At 48.4% G+C, this 22,505-nt stretch overlaps 1 protein-coding gene across 1 annotated transcript in view; it reads right to left on the bottom strand.

Moving 5' to 3' along the window:
- Positions 1-22,505, bottom strand: part of SCARA5 (scavenger receptor class A member 5) — a 410,475-nt gene that overhangs the window by 18,394 nt on the left and 369,576 nt on the right. The gene's annotated exons all lie outside the window — the stretch shown is intronic.

Raw genomic sequence — 22,505 nt, 5'->3', positions numbered from 1 at the left:
AGGATTTCCTAATCATCACATTAAGCTCCAAAGAACAGAAACCCCAGAACATTTCCAACTTTTTTTTTTAACAAAAGTTTTCTTTAACCCATTTGCTGCTGGAGAATTTAGAACACTTTTCGACACAAAACCAAAAAAATCTGTTTGTGCCATGCAAAATCTGAAAAACACCTAAAACTCCTAAAAATAAAAGTACAAGATGTGCAGAACCCGCACACAAAATCACCGCAAGTGAAGCGAACAAAACCTCTGCTAATATTCACAACAACAAACGGCTTACTGTGCGTGGGGCATGATGACATGTGCAATCGCGCAGCCCCTCTAATTGGGGAAGGGGGGAGTTCACCTTCTTTAATGGTGGTACTTTTTTCTGGATGGTCTGATCAGGGACAGACTACATTGACAGCAGTGCAAACTGGAGCTCTTTTCATGCTTCTGTGTGGCTCTCACTAAGCCTTGGGGCGGCAGAGCACTAGATATAGAGAGCGCTACTCACCCCCACTTACTAGCTAGCTATGATGCAGCAACTGCTGTCGAGATTATGCTGCATGCATAATGACATATAAAACTATTTGTATTCGCACGTTAGGTATCTGCTTGTTATTTCCACCATGACAGGAACAATATTAACCTATTAGAACCAGTAAAGGATTCAGCAGCTTCAAACAGTTCTGGACACAACAGTGATATTTAGATGACATAAGTCCTATATTTTTGTATGAGAGTGATGGACTTTTTTTTGTAATGCCCCGAAAATCACTTTAATCAATTCAACCACAATCTCTGCAGTAGTGACTGATGTACAGATCTTTCATGCCTCCGTTAAGAGAGCCATTTACCTTTTTTAATGGGGAGAAGGTAATAAGCTGGTGACAGATACAAAGATCAGACATGTTAAAATCCAACATGCCCAATCTTTCTTTGCCACTGGCTGATGTAGGGGAGAGTCAGGAGAGTGCTATGCATACTATTTCCTCAGATAAGACACTATTGTACCAAAAACTGAGTCTGAAGGTGTCATGTGAGGTCTTCTAGATTGCTCCATGGCCCCTTTAAGTAAAAAATAAATAAAGGGGTCTGATCTAGTGACTAATTCCCTTGTAGAAATTGGCCATAAGACATCTAATATACCAAAGAAAATGAATTAGAGCCGGATTCCTGAGTGCGGCGGTGCCTTCTAGACGTTGGCACAGAGTAGGTGCCCGCATGTTCCACCACCTGTGAATGGAATTCTGATCAAACCTTGGAAGAACTGAACCTTTCTGAAAAGTTCCATTCATTTCTTCCATGTCCAGGTTGGGAGGTGGGGGGCGTTAGTGAAGCTCATTTCATGTTCGATGTTCGTCTTCTGGAAGGAATGCCGTCTCGTTCTCGTGAAAACTTCCTCTGTCCGGCCGTAAACAGATTCTTTTATGTTGGAAAGGGTCCCCCCCCCCCGAAAATATTCTGATCTCAGTCTTCTCATCGATCAGAGGGATTCCAAAAGCAGGTGTTCACTCTCTGCGCAGCACCACCGCTGGAGAAATGAGGTATTACACAGTGCTCACATTATGGCTGCAGGACTGTTCACAAGCATTGCATCTTCTTGTTGGAGTTGTAGAGTTTTCTCCGATATCTGCTACTATATAGACGCAAAATGCACAATGTATAGCAGTAAAGTGAGGGAACAGTTACGGTTATATGGTTATATAGGCGATGGGCAAATTGGCACTATTGTCACGTGTGTTACCACTAGAGGGCGCTGTATGTTCACTCTCCAGGTTGCTATTTGTCAGTAATATGTATTGTCACTAGAGGGCGGTATTGTCACATTTATGTGCTGTGTGTGTTACCACTAGAGGGCGCTGAGTGTTCTCATTTCTGGGCACTATTGTCATGTGTGTGTTACCACTGGAGGGCGCTGTGTGTTCTCATTTTTGGGGTCACCATTGTTAGATGTTCTTGTAGCCACTAGAGGGCGCTGTGCCAGCGGATATTTTCGGTTGTGTTCGGTTTGGCGGTTTGGATCTGGTCACTTCAGTTTTGTTTACTGCACTTGATTCCTAATAGGTTTTAATGACAAGTTTTTCATTCTTTTACAGAGAAAATACCCAGAACATTATAGCAGACGTATGTTATAATCCTCAGGTCCCTGCTCTCCATGTACTGGTTTCCTGCTGAGCTTGTGCAGCAGATAATATGAACAAGAAAAGCTGCAGTGTAAAGCATAGGGAAGGACAGCCTCAGTCACTGATGGGCCAGAAACACCTATTCCAGACTAAAAATCTGTGCTCTAATGGAGAATAGCGGCAGTGTAAAGCATGGGGGGGGGCAGATAATTATTGCCCATGTTACTTATGGGTTGTAACAAGAACTATGTCTTCAAAATTTTTAAGGTTTTTTTTTATACCAGAGCCAGGTGAATGGACGGGAAGATGTGGAGCAAACTTTGAGTTTACAGTCCAGAAATAACAATTGATAAAGTGGGAATTGTCACCACTAGGGGGCTCCACATTCTTTGCTATGTAATATAAGGACCTTATACTTGTGGGTTTTTTTGTTGGTAGAGAAGTTTCTTTTTTCCTAAAACTGAATTAAAATCTATAAAGATGACATTTTCCATAATAAAGATGAGTTTATATGTGGATTCTCTCATTAAATGGTTATTATAGACATATGAGAAGGATTTGGGGGGGGGGTAGTGATGGAGGGAGGTGGTCCACATCCTGGTCATTTGATCTCCTCCTCCACTTGTAAGACAGTTAAAAATGACCCCCATACAAAGACAGACAGTTCTCCCACCTGGACTGATGTCCATTGCCCACTTGATTTTGCTGGGTGTCTATGAAGAGCGCTGAGTCCCGCTGACACTGCAGGGTGAGTAGCAGAGGGCTTCCCTCCACTCTGGGGACAGTTGCAGAGGGCAAGATCAGTGGCTGTTCATCTTAGAGGAAGCTGTGCCTACCTGTAAGGATAGGAAGAAAAACCTCACCAGAGGGCAGGGGTGAGGTAGCCAGAGAGTAGGGGTGAGGTAGCCAGAGAGCAGGGGTGAGGTAGCCAGAGAGCAGGGGTGAGGTAGCCAGAGAGCAGGGGTGAGGTAGCCAGAGAGTAGGGGTGAGGTAGCCAGAGAGTAGGGGTGAGGTAGCCAGAGAGTAGGGGTGAGGTAGCCAGAGAGTAGGGGTGCGTTAGCCAGAGAGTAGGGGTGAGGTAGCCAGAGAGTAGGGGTGAGGTAGCCAGAGAGCAGGAGTGAGGTAGCCAGAGAGTAGGGGTGAGGTAGCCAGAGAGTAGGGGTGAGGTAGCCAGAGAGTAGGGGTGAGGTAGCCAGAGAGCAGGAGTGAGGTAGCCAGAGAGTAGGGGTGAGGTAGCCAGAGAGCAGGGGTGAGGTAGCCAGAGAGCAGGGGTGAGGTAGCCAGAGAGTAGGGGTGAGGTAGCCAGAGAGTAGGGGTGAGGTAGCCAGAGAGCAGGGGTGAGGTAGCCAGAGCGTAGGTGTGAGGAGTGCCCCCTAAAGTCAAGAGAGACTGTTTTATCTCAGGTGAAGGGCTGCGGAGCCGTATTACCCGAGTGGCCTGAGTACATTGGATGCTGAGGAATTCCCGCAGAGTGTAAACCTGCTGAAGACGAGTGTGTACAAGCGCAGCCGGAGACAGAGGTGGCCGAGAAGTGGATGAAGGGGGCAGCGCGTCCTGTTATCAAGTGGCCAAGAGAAGGATGATTATTGGAGGAGAATTGCAGAGACTTTTACCTACTGCTGCAACATTTAAGCCAAGTGTCATGATCCATGCTGGATCAGGACTGATAAATAGCACAGGTAACCTTTTTTTTTTTTTCCTAAGCTGTGCTTAAGGTTGGTTTTTGCCCCCGGTGGCCATTAGGATTATTGCACTGTGGTGTCATTTGTTCTAAGTTTGCCTCGGTGGTGGTGAGCATCATTGCACTCTAGTTTCTTTAGTTAAGTGCACATGATTACAATGCAGGTGTGATTGCTGGCTCTGCTATAAAAGAGTCACAGGTGTTGCAATCAGGGTTGGTGATAGTGTTCTGTTATGAATGGGTCACCGAGGAGAAAAAAGCAAAACAAGCTAAGTCACAGAAAACCAGAGAGGTTGGTAACTATGCAGATTGCAGATCCCTGATCTTACCACACAACTAGCAGTAGCCGTGGAACATGCCTGCGATGTTCCTAGACGCCTCGTCATGGCCGGAGGACTAAATAAACTTAAAGCAAGAAAAGGGAAAACTAACTGCCCCAGAGCAGACCCCAAAGGAATAGACAGCCCCCACACATGTATTGATGGTGAAACAAGATGAAGGCACAAACACAGGCAGGAAAATAGGCTGAGCAAATGATGGGGCCCAAACTAACTAGACAGGAAAGGAAAGAAAAGACACTGTCTGCAACCTGCAAAAAACCCTACAAAAATAATGTCCAACACTTCTGATAGCAAAATTAACCCTAGACTTCTCCCACTATATCAGCACTCTGAAATATTCTGAGACAGAGCAAAAAGAGACCGAACTAGTAAGGGACAAAAAGCCAATTGGCAAAATACTGATAAATAAGAGTGGAAATTCAGCTCAGCCCCCAGCCGGGGCTGGCAGACCACACAAAAAACTGAATAGACAAACAAAATCAAGTGTGAACATTAGCAGAAAAACTTAGCTTTAGATGACTGGAACAGAGCTGAAAACCAAGAGCTGACAAGCCAGAAGGAATCACCAGCAACTGAATAGGGCATCGGCTGTCTTAAATCCAATCTGAGAATCCTGAGATCCAATCGTCATCCTCATTCTCAGGTGGCAGATCTCCACCGATCAAACCAGCCGCACCACCTCCCGTCACCACCAGAGGGAGTCCAGAAGGGGAACTCACAACTGGTGAACCAGAGAATGAACTCACAACAGTGTTCATTTCAACCATCCTTGGTGGAGGAAGGAGCTGGAGAGCGTTTCTTGCAGCACTGTCTTAGCCCTGGTGTGAAAGGAGTCATATGGGATTTCCTTGTAGCTCTGACAGAGCATGGTGGCAGCGATTCAGAAGGAGAGCTGCATGCTGGTGGTGGACTCTGTTGCCAGGAGCAAGTGCAACAGAGTAAAGCTAAGTGGTGTTTCCCTGTTTGTGTTTTTCCTTAGTGTGTATTAGTACAGCGGTGGGGCCAGTGCCTGCGCCACCCAGCTCCCTAGCAAGGGATAGGTGTAGAGTGTGCTAGGGAGACAGGTTCCTGATCGGTGCCCGGTGCGGAACCGGCATAGGGAATGTTAGGAGCATTAGGGACACTGACTCAGGGGAGTACAGGAGGTCTACACATCCCCTTTCCCTATCGCAGGGCCCACCGTTGTAACTGTTTCCCTTCCCTTTGTCTTGTTGTTTTAGTTACCGGCCTGCGAGTCGTGTCACACAGGACAGTATTACATGCCGCGTCCTGTTGTTCTAGTTACTGGCCTGCTGGTCGCGTCACACAGGACGGGTCCACGTGACACCAAGTACTTCATGTGAGCAAAATTCTTTGCTTCTGCTGTTGAAGGAAATGGTACCGTGTCCTTCACCTCCACTGGAGGAAAATCTCCAGCCACTGCTTCCCGAGAATCTGCCTCCAGAGATAAAAGGGGTGTTACCAGGGTGAGACATGTAGATCAGGAGAGCAGACTGTTAGTCACTACATGTCTGACACTGGTAACGCCCCTTAAGCTCTGGAGGCAGATTCTCAGGTAGATCTATGTTCCGCCCAAAAATGTGGATTTCTCTGGAATAAGACTTTGGATTGCAGATATCATGGTATCATTTTATTCAGCTTCCTATGACCTACATGTCCATATAGACGGCTTAGGAGGGTTGATCCTACTGACACATTCTTTTAATCTAATATTTCTGTATATTAAGTCTTTCTTAAAAGAGTCCTCATAACGTACAGAGGACTGGGGGAGGAGATCATTGAGCTGAGCAGGCAGGAGCCAGGTAATCCCAAGCCAGAGTTTGATTTTTAAGGTTGACAAGGGCAGTTCTGCTTGGATTTTGGGGCAATCCCTCGAGAGATTGGACGCAGGTCTTAAACATTCCTTATGGCAGGAAAGTATCTATACCAGGTGTCAGAATTTTTCTTTGTGACGTTCACCACTTGGAGGAACTTTCTGTCCATTGTATACACAGAGCTCAGACCCTTCAGTCTTAGTATTGGTGGAATCCCAAAGACAGAGCTTAAACCAAGAAGTGGGACCCACTTTTAGGCAAAAAACACAAAAAGAATTGTCCTAAAGCCAAATTGGATATAATTCCACACCAAACATAAAAAAGAGGGTGGACAAAAGTATTGGCACTGTTCGAAAAATCATGTGATGCTTCTCTAATTTGTGTAATTAACAGCACCTGTAACTTACCTGTGGCACCTAACAGGTGTTGGCAATAACTAAATCACACTTGCAGCCAGTTGACATGGATTAAAGTTGACTCAACTTCTGTCCTGTGTCCTTGTGTGTATCACATTGAGCATGGAGAAAAGAAAGAAGACCAAAGAACTGTCTGAGGACTTGAGAAACCAAATTGTGAGGAAGCATGAGCAATCTCAAGGCTACATATCCATCGCCAAAGACCTGAATGTTCCTGTGTCTACCGTGCGCAGTGTCATCAAGAAGTGTAAAGCCCATGGCACTGTGGCTAACCTCCCTAGATGTGGACGGAAAAGAAAAATTGACAAGAGATTTCAACGCAAGATTGTGCGGATGTTGGATAAAGAACCTCGACTAACATCCAAACAAGTTCAAGCTGCCCTGCAGTCCGAGGGTACAACAGTGTCAACCCGTACTATCCGTCGGCGTCTGAATGAAAAGGGACTGTATGGTAGGAGACCCAGGAAGACCCCACATCTTACCCCGAGACATAAAAAAGCCAGGCTGGAGTTTGCCAAAACTTACCTGAAAAAGCCTAAAATGTTTTGGAAGAATGTTCTCTGGTCAGATGAGACAAAAGTAGAGCTTTTTGGGCAAAGGCATCAACATAGAGTTTACAGGAGAAAAAAAGAGGCATTCAAAGAAAAAAACACGGTCCCTACAGTCAAACATGGCGGAGGTTTCCTGATGTTTTGGGGTTGCTTTGCTGCCTCTGGCACTGGACTGCTTGACCGTGTGCATGGCATTATGAAGTCTGAAGACTACCAACAAATTTTGCAGCATAATGTAGGGCCCAGTGTGAGAAAGCTGGGTCTCCCTCAGAGGTCATGGGTCTTCCAGCAGGACAATGACCCAAAACACACTTCAAAAAGCACTAGAAAATGGTTTGAGAGAAAGCACTGGAGACTTCTAAGGTGGCCAGCAATGAGTCCAGACCTGAATCCCATAGAACACCTGTGGAGAGATCTAAAAATGGCAGTTTGGAGAAGGCACCCTTCAAATATCAGGGACCTGGAGCAGTTTGCCAAAGAAGAATGGTCTAAAATTCCAGCAGAGCATTGTAAGAAACTCATTGATGGTTACCGGAAGCGGTTGGTCGCAGTTATTTTGGCTAAAGGTTTTGCAACCAAGTATTAGGCTGAGGGTGTCAATACTTTTGTCTGGCCCATTTTTTGAGTTTTGTGTGAAATGATCAGTGTTTTGCTTTTTGCTTCATTCTCTTTTGTGTTTTTTCATTTAAGACAAATTAAATGAGGATAATACCAAAGAATTTGTGTTTGCAATCATTTTCAGGAAGAAACTGAGTATTATCTGCCAAAATTGCAGGGGTGTCAATACTTTTGACCACAACTGTACCAAGAAAGCAAAGGAGTTTGGGGAGAAAACTTCAGATCTAGGGTCCCAGGATGAAGTTTTGGGAGTCATCACCACTAAGGGGCTTCGCATTCTCCGCTGTGTAATATACCGATCTTATACTTGTGATTTTTGTTGGCAGAGAAGATTCTATTTTGCTATAACTGAATTAAAATGTATAAAGATGACATTTTCCACAATGTAGAAGAGTTTACACGCGAATTCCACCAATAAATGGTTATATAGAATTATGAAAAAGATGTGTGGCCGATTATGTGTAATGATGATGGGAGGGGGACAGGGGTCCATGTGCCGGCCATTAGATACCTTTCTACATATTGAGCAGTTCTCGGCGGAATCTGGTCGGGAGAAAGGGAGTTGGGGAGAGGGAGACAGTAAGCAAGGAGGCTGAGGACAGGGAGTCAGGGAGGATGATAGGGAGCCGGTGGCGACTGAGATAAAGGGTGTCGGGAGGAGACAGAGAGCAGGTGATGGCAGGAAGACAGGGAGTCACAGGAAGGAGACAGGGAGTCGTGGACAGCTGGGAGACAGGTAGTCGGAAGAGGAAGATGAGAGTCGGGATAGAGAGACAGGGAGATGGTGGCTGCTGTGAGATGGAGAGTCTGGGGAGGGAGCTGGAGATAGGGAGTCTGGGGTGGCCAGAAGACAGGGAGTCAGAGGAGCGAGATAGGGAGTCAAGAGCAGCCAAGAGACAGGGAGTTGGGAAAAGAAGACAGGGAGCTGGCCGGGACACGAGCAGTCAAGGCAGGGAGATAGGGAGCCAACGTCAGCCGGAAGGCAAGCAGTCAAGGGAGGGAGATAGGGAGCCAACGCCAGCCGGAAGACAAGCAGCCAAGGGAGGGAGATAGGGAGCCAACGCCAGCCGGAAGACAAGAAGTCAATCGAAGGAGATAGGGAGCCAACTGCACCTTCAGCCCAATCCCACCTCTTCCCTCCCACCTCTTCCCTCCCTTGTCCTCCCCTCTTTTGAAGTCCACTCCATCCGCATCCATTCTCCATTCAACCTCCAAGTGGCCGTCATATACCGACCTCCAGGCCCGACCATTTCCTTTATTGACCAATTCTCTACCTGGCTCCTTCACTTTCTCTCTGCTGACATTCCCACCATCATCATGGGTGACTGTCATGTCGGACGCTGTTCACACCACAGCTTCCGGCAGGCAGAGGTAGTTCCACCTCCAGCCACTATAGCCTCAGTGGCGCCGGCTTGATCTTCAGGCTCTCGGGGGTTAATCCTGCTGGAGACCAGGTTGGAAGGTTAGTCACGCCCACGGTCTTTAAATAGTCATACTGGCATATGGGCGTCGCCGATTATAGCTTGTGTTTTCATACCAAGTGGTTCCGGTCTGGAGTGGAGGTGTTGCAGAGAGAGAGATTCGTATCTGGTGTCGTATGATTCGTCGTTATCCTTTCTCCTTCCCATATTTGTGTTTAGTTGTGCCCTGTTCACATTACTGTATATTCCTGTGTGTGTGCGGTGCAGTTTAAGTTCTCCCTGTCTGTCTTATTTGTGTGGGGGCTTTGGTGGTTTGTCTCCTCACTGGGTGGAGGGTGGAGGGTTAAGTGCAGGGCTGAGCAGGAGATAAGGAAAGGGTGGAGGCTCAGGCCTTTGCACCTTCAGCAAAAACCCTGGGTTGAGGGTCAGACAGGGTTTCCCCTAGTGAAAGGGACACCACAGGGGCCCCGGGTATTTCTGCCTTAGTTGTCCTAAGCCCCGCGTGACATTATAATCGGCCCACATTTTTTCAGGAGTCCATGGATCCCATGGATTCCATAACCCGCCAGTTGGCGGCGCTGTCCTTACAGGTCTCCGAGTTGAAAGGGGCAGTTCAGCAGCAGGTCCTGGTAGTAGCAAAGGTGCAAACGGCATCTGCAGGTATCGGTGCAGAGCCGAAGTTTCCGCTGCCAGAACGATTTTCAGGCGATCGCAGCAAATTTGTCGTATTTCGGGAGGCCTGCAAGTTATACTTCCGCATGCGGCCAATCTCCTCAGGTAATGAGGCCCAGCGAGTAGGGCTGGTGTTGTCATTACTGAGTGGTGACCCCCAAGGATGGGCATTTTCCTTACCAGCTGACTCTGCTACATTTCATTCGGTCGATAATGTTTTTTCTGCCCTCGGGCTCATTTACGATGACCCTGACCGACTGGCTCTAGCGGAATCTAAAATCCGCGCCCTCCGCCAGGGGGAGCGCTTGGCAGAAGACTATTGTTCGGAATTTCGCCGCTGGGCTGTAGACACACAGTGGAATGACCCAGCACTGCGGAGCCAGTTTATTCATGGGGTATCAGGGAGGGTGAAACAAGCCCTCCTGATGTATGAGACTCCGGCATCATTGGAGTCTGCCATGAGTTTGGTGATACGTATTGATCGCCGTTTTCGTCAGGGGGCACAGGAGACGCTACCTCTGGGGAAAAACAGAGGTGCAGGTGTGGTTGAAGTAGATGAGTCCCCTGAACCTATGCAGATTGCTGGCGTGGCACAGGTTCAGCCTCGCGCTCCGGGATTCCGGAAGCCCGGAGCATGTTTCTACTGTGGTAAAAGAGGTCATTATGTTAACGTTTGCCCGGTACTACCTAAGAGGGTCACATCGGCGGAAAACTGTTAAGCTCAGAGGGTATGGAGGAGACCCAACTGAGCGTATGCATATCCTCCATGATGGTATCTCAATGTATGCTCCCTGGCAAGGTTATTATCGCCGGCAGAGAGCTACCTATATCAGTGTTTGTGGATAGCGGTTCCGCTACCAATCTCATAGATGAGGAGTTTGCACACACCGCCGGGTTTAAGATCGAAAAACTTCCTCACCCCATACAGGTGGTGACCATTAATGCTGTTCCCCTCCCTCAAGGGGAGATTACTGAGTTTGTGGCAGAGGTGAAACTCCACATTGGGGTCCTACATTCTGAGTCGGTTACATGTAGGGTCCTCCGTAATCTCCCAGCTCAAATGGTCCTGGGTTTTCCATGGCTGTCCAGGCACAACCCGGTAATTGATTGGAAAACTCAGGACATAGTCCAATGGAGTGGTTTCTGCCAAGACAATTGCTTGGCCACATGTGTGTCCGCCGTGACGCCCAGCCTGCCGGAGGCTTTGCAGGATTTCGCGGATGTTTTCTCTGAGAAGGGTTGCTCAGAACTGCCTCCACATAGAACCTATGACTGTGCGATTAGGTTAAAACCCAGGGCCAAATTACCAAAGGCCAGGATGTTTAATATTTCGGGTCCTGAGAGGCAAGCTCTGAAAGACTACATCGCGGAGAGTCTGAGCAAAGGACACATCCGGCCTTCGTCCTCGCCTGTAGCCGCGGGGTTTTTCTTCATTAAGAAGAAAGATGGGGGGTTACGCCCGTGTCTGGATTTCCGAGAGTTAAACCAGATTACTATCCGTGATCCCTACCCAATGCCGTTGATCCCGGATTTGTTCAACCAGGTAGCGGGGGCGAAATGGTTTTCCAAGCTGGACCTCAGGGGGGCGTATAACCTCATAAGGGTCCGTCAGGGGGATGAGTGGAAGACGGCGTTTAACACTCCTGAGGGTCATTTTGAGAGTCTGGTTATGCCGTTTGGGTTGACCACCGCGCCTGCCGTTTTCCAACATTTTATTAATGATGTATTTGCTCATGTCCTGGGGAGATTTGTGATTGTATACCTGGATGATATCCTCATTTATTCTAGCGATCGGGACACTCATTTGGAGCATGTTAGGCAGGTGTTACAGTTGCTCCGGGAGAACCAGCTCTATGCTAAGCTGGAAAAATGTTTATTTTTTGTCCAGGAGTTGCCCTTTTTGGGATATATTGTGTCCGCAGCCGGTTTTAAAATGGACACCGCTAAGGTGCAAGCGGTGCTGCAATGGGAGAGGCCGGAGAGTCTGAAAGCACTCCAGCGGTTCCTTGGGTTTGCGAATTATTATAGGAAATTTATAAAACACTTTTCGACTGTCGCCAAACCGCTCACGGACATGACAAAAAAGGGTGCCGATCTGGCGAACTGGCCTGAGGTGGCTATACGTGCATTTGAGCGTCTGAAGAATAGTTTTGCTTCAGCCCCCATTCTGGTGCAACCAGACGTGTCTAAACCTTTTGTTGTAGAGGTTGATGCATCGGAGGTGGGAGTGGGGGCAGTACTGTCTCAAGGCTCGTCCTTGAGCGAGATGCATCCATGCGCCTACTTCTCCAAGAAGCTGTCGCCGGCCGAACGGAATTATGATATCGGCAACAGGGAGTTGTTGGCCATCAAACTGGCTTTTGAGGAATGGCGACACTTCTTGGAGGGGGCGGCTCACCAGGTCACAGTTATCACCGACCATAAGAATCTGCTCTATCTGGAGTCGGCCAAGCGTCTGTCTCCTAGGCAGGCTCGCTGGGCATTGTTTTTTACTCGTTTCAATTTTCTTGTGACGTACCGTCCCGGGGCTAAAAACACCAAGGCGGATGCTTTGTCTAGGTGTTTTCCGGGGGGAGAACCTCGGGAAGGGCCGGTACCCATCCTCCAGAAAGGGGTAGTGGTCTCGGCTCTCACGACGGAGGTAGAGGCGGAGATTGCCGAGGCCCAAGAGGAGGTACCACCAGGACTTCCCGCCAACAAATCAATTGTACCCCTGCATCTTCGGCTTAAGGTGTTGAAGGAACACCACGATTCGGTACTGGCTGGTCATCCAGGGGTGAAGGGCACCTTAGAGCTGGTATCGCGTCGTTTCTGGTGGCCCAAAATCCGGCAGGACGTGGTCTCGTACGTGGCAGCTTGCATCACGTGCGCTAGGGCTAAGTCACCCCGAACCCGTCCTGCTGGCACGCTACAGCCTCTGGGGATACCCAATAGGCCATGGACAGAAATCTCCATGGATTTTATCACTGACTTGCCAGCCTCAGCAGGGAACACGGTCATCCTGGTGGTGGTTGACCGTTTTTCAAAGATGGCGCATTTTGTGGCGTTGTCTTCTTTGCCCAATGCTAAGACGTTGGCTCAGGTATTTGTGAAGGAGGTGGTCAGACTCCACGGAGTACCATCTGACATAGTATCTGATAGGGGTACGCAATTTGTGGCGAGGTTTTGGAAAGCTTTTTGCTCAAGGTTGGGGATCAAGTTGTCACATTCATCGGCGTTTCATCCACAGTCTAATGGACAAACTGAGCGCATGAACCAAAATCTAGAACAGTATTTACGATGTTTTGTGTCCGACAACCAGGAGGAGTGGTCTACTTTCCTTCCTCTGGCCGAATTCGCGTTAAATAATCACCGCCAAGAGGCATCAGGAGAGTCTCCATTCTTTTGTGTGTACGGTCAACATCCTCAGTTTTGTACCTTACGTCAGGGTGACTCCGGGGGTGTCCCGGAGGAGGATCAGCTAGGAGCCCAATTGTCATCAGTCTGGAGGCGGGTGAAACAGCGTTTGTTGAGCATGAGTGCCAGGTACAAACGGGTGGCTGACAGTAGACGCGTGCCAGGTCCGGACCTGTGAATGGGTGTGGTTAGCTACGAAGAACATAAAACTCAAAATTCCATCTTTAAAACTGGGTCCAAGGTTTATTGGGCCTTTTAGGATTTCTGCCATCATTAACCCAGTGGCTTATCGGTTGGAACTTCCTGCGGTGTACAAAATACATAACGTTTTTCACAGGGCTTTATTGAAAAAGGTGGTAGGCTTGGTGGACACGACGCCGATGCCACCTCCAGTCATGGTGGATGGCGATTTAGAGTTCGAGGTCGCCAAGGTAGTGGACTCTCGAGTAGTACGCCGTACTCTTCAGTATTTGGTGCACTGGCGGGGGTATGGTCCGGAGGAGAGGTCTTGGGTTCCAGCCTCAGACATACATGCGGATCGGCTGGTCAGTTCTTTTCACCGTCGTCATCCGGACAAGCCGGGTCCTATGAGTCTTGAGGGCCCTGGGGTCCCTCGTAGAAGACGGGGTACTGTCATGTCGGACGCTGTTCACACCACAGCGTCCGGCAGGCAGAGGTAGTTCCACCTCCAGCCACTATAGCCTCAGTGGCGCCGGCTTGATCTTCAGGCTCTCGGGGGTTAATCCTGCTGGAGACCAGGTTGGAAGGTTAGTCACGCCCACGGTCTTTAAATAGTCATACTGGCATATGGGCGTCGCCGATTATAGCTTGTGTTTTCATACCAAGTGGTTCCGGTCTGGAGTGGAGGTGTTGCAGAGAGAGAGATTCGTATCTGGTGTCGTATGATCCGTCGTTATCCTTTCTCCTTCCCATATTTGTGTTTAGTTGTGACCTGTTCACATTACTGTATATTCCTGTGTGTGTGCGGTGCAGTTTAAGTTCTCCCTGTCTGTCTTATTTGTGTGGGGGCTTTGGTGGTTTGTCTCCTCACTGGGTGGAGGGTGGAGGGTTAAGTGCAGGGCTGAGCAGGAGATAAGGAAAGGGTGGAGGCTCAGGCCTTTGCACCTTCAGCAAAAACCCTGGGTTGAGGGTCAGACAGGGTTTCCCCTAGTGAAAGGGACACCACAGGGGCCCCGGGTATTTCTGCCTTAGTTGTCCTAAGCCCCGCGTGACAGTGACTTCAACATCCCCATTGACACCCACCAGTCAGCAGCCTCTAAACTCCTGTCCCTTACTTCATCTTTTGGACTTACTCAGTGGTCCTCCTCAGCCACCCACACAGATGGACATACATTAGACCTGGTCTTCACCCGCCTCTGCTCTCTTTCTAACTTCACCACCTCCCCTCTCCCTCTCTCTGACCACCATCTACTCACTTTCTCATCCCTGTCCTCCTCACCTGTCACCCACGTCCAGCAGCATGTGCACCCCCGCAGAAACCTCGCACATCTAGACACTCGCACACTCTCTTGACTCTATTCTACCACTGTCCTCCATAGCTTCACTCCACGACACTGACACTAGTTTCTACAATGCCACTCTTGCATCAGCCATCGACTCAGTCGCCCCTGTCATGCATAACAGAGTGCGACGAACCAACAGACAACCCTGGCACAATAACACCACTAAAAAGCTTCGGCAAGCATCCAGAATTGCAGAATGGCGCTGGAAGAAAACACATTTGCAAGACGACTTCACTGCACTCAAACAAGCAACACTTGCATTCAAATCAGCTCTCACCTCTGCTAATCAGGCCTACTTCACAACCCTTGTATCTTCCCTATCCCACAACCCCAAACATTTGTTCAATACTTTTAACTCCCTCCTCCGCCCACCACTGCCACCTCCGACTTCCCTAATCTCTGCCGAGGACTTTGCAGCACACTTCAAAAACAAGATAGACCAAACACGGCAAGTCTTTATTGCCCATCCACCTCAACCCCTTTGTATACCAGACCAATGCCCAAACCCCATAACCTCTCTCTCCAACATCACTGAAGAGGAGCTTAATCGCCTCTTCTCCAAATCGCACCTCACAACCTGTGCACTTGACCCCATCCCATCCCACCTCCTCCCCAACCTCACCACCACACTTATCCCATCCCTAACCCACCTCTTCAACTTATCACTAACTTCTGGTACCTTCCCTTCTGCTTTCAAACATGCCACAATTACACCTATCCTTAAAAAGTCAACCCTCGATCCAACAGCCACGTCCAGCTATCGCCCAATATCGCTGCTCCCATTCGCTTCTAAACTCCTGGAGCAGCATGTCCACACTGAACTTTCCTCCCACCTCTCATCTAACTTGCTCTTTGACAATCTACAATCTGGCTTCCGCCCCCATTATTCCACTGAGACAGCCCTGACCAAAATTACCAATGACCTACTTACAGCCAAAGCTAACGGACAATACTCTATACTCCTGCTTCTAGACCTGTCCTCTGCTTTCGACACAGTTGACCACTGCCTCCTACTACAGATCCTCTCCTCCTTTGGCATCAAAGACCTCGCCCTATCCTGGATCTCCTCATACCTTTCCAACCGCACATTCAGCATCTCCCACTCCCACACTACCTCCTCATCCCACCCTCTCTCTGTTGGAGTCCCCCAAGGCTCTGTTCTAGGATCACTATTCTTCTCAATCTACACACTTGGTCTGGGGCAACTCATAAAGTCCCACGGATTCCAGTACCACCTTTATGCCAATGATACTCAGATCTACCTCTCTGGCCCAGACATTACCTCTCTGCTCTCCAGAATCCCAGAGTGTCTATCAGCCATATCCTCCTTCTTCTCCTCTCGCTTCCTTAAACTCAATGTGGACAAATCTGAACTGATCATCATTCCCCCATCTCACACATCTTCCTTACCTGACCTATCTATCACAATTAATGACATCACGCTTTCCCCAGTACCGGAAGTCCGCTGCCTTGGAGTAACCCTTGACTCTGCCCTGTCCTTCAAACCGCACATCCAAGCTCTCTCCACCTACTGTCGCCTCCAGCTCAAAAATTTTTCCAGAATCCGTTCCTTCCTCAACCCTCAATCTACTAAAATGCTTGTGCATGCCCTCATCATCTCCCGCCTCGACTATTGCAACATCCTTTTCTGTGGCCTCCCTGCTAACACCCTTGCACCTCTCCAGTCCATTCTCAACTCTGCCGCCCGACTAATTCATCTCTCTCCTCGCTACTCCTCCACTTCTCCCTTCTGCAAATCTCTTCACTGGCTACCATTCCCTCAGCGTATCCAGTTCAAATTACTAATACTGACGTAGAAGGCCATCTACAACCTGTCTTCTCCATACATCTCTGAACTAATCTCCAGATACCTTCCCTCAAGGAATCTCCGGTCCTCCCAAGACCTCCTTCTCTCCTCCACACTTATTCACTCCTCACCCAACTGCCTCCAAGACTTCTCCCGAATAACCTCCATCCTCTGGAATTCCCTGCCCCATCACGTCCGGCTATCAACCACACTCGGATCCTTCAGACGGAACCTGAAAACCCAACTCTTCAGGAAAGCCTACAGCCTGCAGTGATCCCCGCTGCCTCCTCACCACTACTGGAGCTTCCACCTCACCATCACTGGAACTGCTGTAACCCCCCAACCTACTGTCTCCTTCCCCACCATCCTGTAGCATGTAAGCCCAAAAGAGCAGGGTCCTCTCTCCCCTCTATATCAGGCTGTGATTGTTAGTTTGTTTGCTGTAAGTGATATCTGTAATCTGTATGTACAGTAGCCCCTTCTCATGTACAGCACCATGGAACCAATGGTGCTATATAAATAAATAATAATAATAAAAAAATAATAACGTCAGCCGGGAGACAAGCAGTCAAAGGAGGGAGAAAGGAAGCCATTGTCAGCTGGAAGACAAGCAGTCAAAGGAGGGAGAAAGGAAGCCATTGTCAGCTGGAAGACAAGCAGTCAAGAAGGGAGAAAGGGAGCCAACGTCAGCCGGAAGACAAGCAGTCAAGGGAGGGAGAAAGGGAGCCATTGTCAGCTGGAAGACAAGCAGTCAAGAAGGGAGAAAGGGAGCCAACGTCAGCCGGAAGACAAGAAGTCAAGGGAGGGAGAAAGGGAGCCAACGTCAGCCGGGAGACAAGCAGTCAAGGGAGGGAGAAAGGAAGCCATTGTCAGCTGGAAGACAAGCAGTCAAGAAGGGAGAAAGGGAGCCAATATCAGCCGGAAGACAAGAAGTCAAGGGAGGGAGAAAGGGAGCCAACGTTAGCCGGGAGACAAGCAGTCAAGGAGAGAGACAAGCAGTCAAAGAGAAAGGAAGGGAGTAATTGTCAGCCGAGAGACAAGCAATCAAGGGAGGGAGGAGATAGGGAGCCAACGTCAGCCGGAAGACAAGCAGTCAAGGGAGAGAGATAGGGAGCCAACGTCAGCTGGAAGACAAGCAGTCAAGGGAGGGAGATAGGGAGCTAGAGGCAGCAGATAGTTCAGGAGAGAGAGACAGGATGTTAGGAAGGCTGAAAGACAGGGAGTTGGGGTGGGAAACAGGGAGTCAGGGAGGCCCAGGATATAGGGAGTCAGGGGAGGGAGAAAGGGAGTTGGGAGAAGGAGAAAGGCAGTCGGTGGCAGCTGAAAGACAAAGAGTCAAGGGCCAGAGATAAAAAGCTAGGGTTGGCAGGGAGTTGGGGAGAGAGAGACAGAGATTTCAAGTGGAAGACCAGGAGTTGGGGAGACCTGAGATATAGGGAGTTGAGGGAGGGAGGAGATTCGGGGGAGGGAGACAAAGAATCAGTGCTGGCCGGAAGAAATTTAATATGTAAATTGCCTCTTGAGAGAGGAAGAGGACTTGAACTCTATAGCGCCACCTGTTGGTAGTAGCGATCCTACAAGTCACAATCAACCCTTTAATGAGTCTTGTAATATAACTTAGGATAAAAGCCAAATCAGAATCTCAATTTGCAGACATGGTGTTTCGGGCAATTGGCCCTCGTCTGTGCAAAGTATGAGAACTGATTTGGCTAGGTGAGAGGCCGGGAGAAAGGGAGTCTGGGGAGGGAGACAGGGAACCAAATTGGCTGAGGGACAGGGAGCTGGATCAGGCATGGATGCAGTTAGTCGGGAGACATGCAGTTGGGGGAGGTTGGGAGACATGTAGTTGGGGGAGCCTGGAAGACAAGCAGTCAAGAAAGGGAGAAAGAGAGCTAACGTCAGCCGTCAGACTAAGTGTCAAGGGAAGGAGATGGGGAGGTAGAGGCGGTAGATTGTTCGGAAGAGAGAGACAGGATGCTAGGAAAGCTGACAGACATGGCGTTGGTGTGGGAAACGGAGTCAGGGAGGCTCAGGATATAGGGAGGCCCAGGATATATGGAATAAGGGAGTTGGGAGAAGGAGAAAGGGAGTCGGTGACAGCTGAAAGACAAGGAGTCAAGTGACAGAGATAAGAAGCTAGGGTTTGTGGGGAGTTGGGGAGAGAGAGGGTGCTGGGGTGGTCAAGACAGGGATTTCAAGTGGAAGACCTGGAGTTGGGGAGGCCTGAGATATAGGGAATTGAGGGAGAAAGGGAGTCGGGGGAGGGAGACAGGGAGGCTGGGAGACAAGGAGTTGGGGCGGGCATGGATGCAGGAAGTCGAGGGAGGCCGGGAGATATGAGTCGGGGGAGGCTGGGAGACATGGAGTCGGGGGAGGCTGGGAGACATGGAGTCGGAGGAGACTGGGAGACATGGATTCGAGGATAGCCAGGAGACACACATATGCTGGTAGGGCCCCAAGAATTACTGTAGTGGCGACTAACTAGATCTATAGATTAGAAAGAGAGAACCTGAATCAAAGCTACATTAAAAGTATATATAGTATTTATTGAACACAAAAAAGACACATAATGGAACAGACGCATTAAAATGGTAAAGTAAAAGGGTAAGGGATGAGGGCAATACAGTGACCAAAGTACCCGGAGATGAAGATGGCTTCGCCCCCTGAGGAAGCAAACAAACTGCGAAACGTGCGCTGGGGACAGCTGGCCGGTGCACTCAGCTTATTTTAGCTATGGGTATGTTCTGAGACCTCATGTTTTCAGTTACATCTCCGGGTTACAGGCAATACAATTGCACATATTGCTTTGACATGCTTTCTACTTGACAGGTCTGTTTACATTTGTGATTTTACATTAAGCAGGGGGTCTGCTTGAACCAGCCATTGTGCAGCAATTGTGGCTGACCCACCACCTCATATTCAATTATTTTGTATCCTTGACAATTTTATGTCATACTTATATAGAATTTTTGCCTGAATACTACCTTTTGAGCCCTATAAATGGGAATTCACATATATGAAGGTCTCTCCTCCCATTTTCTTACTTACATCTAACTGTTACCGCCTGGCCATCTTCAACTCTGGGTATTTTGGTTGCTGTATTGCCCTCATCCCTTACCCCTTTACCATTTTAATGCGTCTGCTACATTATGTGTCTTTTTTGTATTCAATAAATACTTTTTATGTAGCACAAATCCTCCATATTTTAAGACTCAACCTTTACAATTATTTTCATCGTTGACTTTTCAGCTTTGTGCAATTTATTTTCTCTGTTGCTCTTATACATCCAAAATAAAAAAAATCTAGTAACTTTGCAAACAGTGCTGATGAAAAATGTCTTCCTATTTTTTTTTATCTCCAGCTCCAGTGCAGAGCCACACGTCTCCATGACAACAGACTACAAACAATCTCTGTGTAGTCTGATCCTTCAGTCAGGCTTCACTTTGTTCATCCCCTAATACATTTGGTAGATTAGTAAGAAGCAACAACTCCCCATATCTCAGCTAACAACTCCCCATATCTCAGCTAACAACTCCCCATATCTCAGCTAACAGCTCCCCATATCGCAGCTCCTAGACCCCTGAGAGTAAGAAATGGGAAAAGTAGGAAATGAAGGATATTTCCTGTGAAGTTCCCCACTAGAGGGCGCTTGCTGCACACTGTACAGTGAGCGCTGTATACAGTAAACTCCTGAGCCCCCCCATGTGGCGGCTTCTGGAAGCCATAATTGTATCCAGTAACTGTCATGATCGAGGCTGGGTTTTCCATCCTGTCTCCCTTTCCCAGTCTGATCATGTCATGGGTTAACTTTTGCCTCGCTCTGGCTCCAGGCTGGCTATTTCTCTTCACTGCATCCTGCAGGGGGTGTCAGTTATAGTTTCTGCCTTCAGCGTGAGTAGCTGACTCCATGTATACCCTGATTTGTCCTTCTGCTGTTGCTGACGTTATACGTGTCTGTTTTGTTCCCCTCTTCCCGTCCCGACTCAGTGTTCCCCTTTCATGTTTTGGACTCTCTGGTATTTGACTCGGCTTGGACCCTGACCTGCTGTTTGTCTCTTGTCTTTGGCATATCTGCTCCTGACTGGTACTGACCCATTTGGCTTGTTTCTGACTCTGTGTTTGTTTATTCCTTTGGTACTACGCTACAGACTAATATCGACCCGGCTTGTTTGACTACTCTGCTGCCACCTGGTGGTAGCCTCGCTGCTGCACTGCAGGTCTGCTCTTGCTGTGTGCAGTCCTCCCTCCACTCTATTGCCATCTAGTGGAGCTTGCATCTACCTGCATAGCAGCAGCGTGACAGTTACTTTCTATTCATGTGATTTGAAGTTTTGTATATATATATATATATATATATATATATATATGTATATAAAAGCAATAATTTCTTACCACTATAAATTCATTTTGAGAAATTCATCAGCACTGAATGTTTGGAGATGATAAAGTGTTTAAAAGTAAAGATTTACTTTAAAGGGGTAGTACAGGATTAGAAAACAAAACTTACTTGAAAAGTAAACAGCAGCACCGCTGTCCATAGGTTGCGAGTGGTATTGTAGCCCAGCCTGAGTCACAATAATGGAGCTGGACTGCAATACCAGGCACAGCCATGGACACGTGGGGTGGGCTCTGAAATGCCCTCTCTATGTGGCCCCTCCAGTCTTATGATTAGTGGGGGTCCCAAAGGTCGAAGCACCACTGATAATAAAGTAACGGCATATCCCTGATAGGAATGCTGCTTTAATCTTAAAGACCTATGGTGGTCACGAGCTTCAAGCGCCAAGCTTTCTATGGAGACACCATCAGGAGGGTGCTGGAGTTGCAAGCCCCCGTCCCCCCCAATGTATGGCCATGGGGATTATGACAGAAGGCTAAAGGCGAGCAGTAACCTCTTGTGTAGACCACTTGACATCTTGTTCTTTGGTCACATGGACAAGAGTTTGGTCCATATGGCCAGAACTGAAATCAACGATTCTCCAGACCCCAGTGGTGGTTCTCCATTGTCATAGGTTATGCTTGACATGTCTCTCACCGCACCAGTTGGGTGCCATTCCATAGATACCTCCAAGTCTTAACAGGAGTCTGTCACCCCCAAAATACAGGGATATAGGGGACTTCACCCCTATAAAAACCTGTTGCTGGTGCAATGTTTGTAAAAATAACAGAAGCCATATACAAATGCGGAGTCTTCGCTGCACCCATGGAGTGGCCTCATGAGCTGGTTGCACCGTTACGCTCCATTAATTTGTGCCTTGGGGAATGCCCTAGTTTTTGAAGGACAGCGTTCACTTTTTGAGCGACTGCTGCCCCATGTGTGTGTGCATGCACACTGTTATTGGCTGTACCGGACCCAGGCACATACAGTGGTTGGGCGTGCTCTCATACTGGGGGCGCTCTTCTACATGGATCTCTGCGGATGCCGATCACTCCATCTCTTGGTGCACAAGAGAGGAACCAGGAAGGAGAACAAGCCCATCTACTTTGTCCGCGAGTGGACAATATGAGTTTGGCATAGCCAATATCAGTGCACACAAGCGGGGCAGCGGTCGCTCTAGGAGAGCGCGCTGTCTATCACAAGCTAGGGCTGTCCCCAAGATGCAAAATGAGAGGGCAAAATGGTGCACCTAGCTCATGCCCTCCCCATGGGTGCACTGATGGGTCATTTGCAAATGGATTAAAAGTTATTTTCACAAGCACCATACCAGTAACAGGTACACCGCTAGTTGGTGTTTTATAGGGGTGAAGTCTAAAAGGTATTTAGAAGGTAAGAGACTGCAAAAAATCCAAGCATATCCAACCAAAACTGGTGGAAAGTGCCAACTAAAGTCTCTCGTCTACGGAAAAGTATGTCAACCACCAAGTATACTGATACATGTGATGTCACACATGGCACCAATTTCATCGCCACCGGGATGAGAGTCAGTGACTGATATCGACATGTGCTTTGTCGGCCATGGATCGAAACTGTGCAGACAGCCGAACTGGAAACAAGTCCCGTCCATCCTAGCACGCCTGCCCAGAAAAGCTCCAGGAGACGAGACATTCATAAGGAGAAAACAGATGCACATTTTTCGCTCCCGTGCTGTTTTCCGTTATAGGGAAAGTGTCTGTTTTTCTCCTGTGAGGCGCTCTCAACACAATGAGGTTCTGTTCAAGG

Source organism: Dendrobates tinctorius, unplaced genomic scaffold (genome assembly GCF_039654945.1).
Source record: "Dendrobates tinctorius isolate UK_male_01 unplaced genomic scaffold, ASM3965494v1 ptg000332l, whole genome shotgun sequence".
Classification (NCBI taxonomy): domain Eukaryota; kingdom Metazoa; phylum Chordata; class Amphibia; order Anura; family Dendrobatidae; genus Dendrobates; species Dendrobates tinctorius.
The sequence above is the reverse complement of the archived record's forward strand: the minus strand, read 5'-3'. Positions and strand labels throughout refer to the sequence as shown.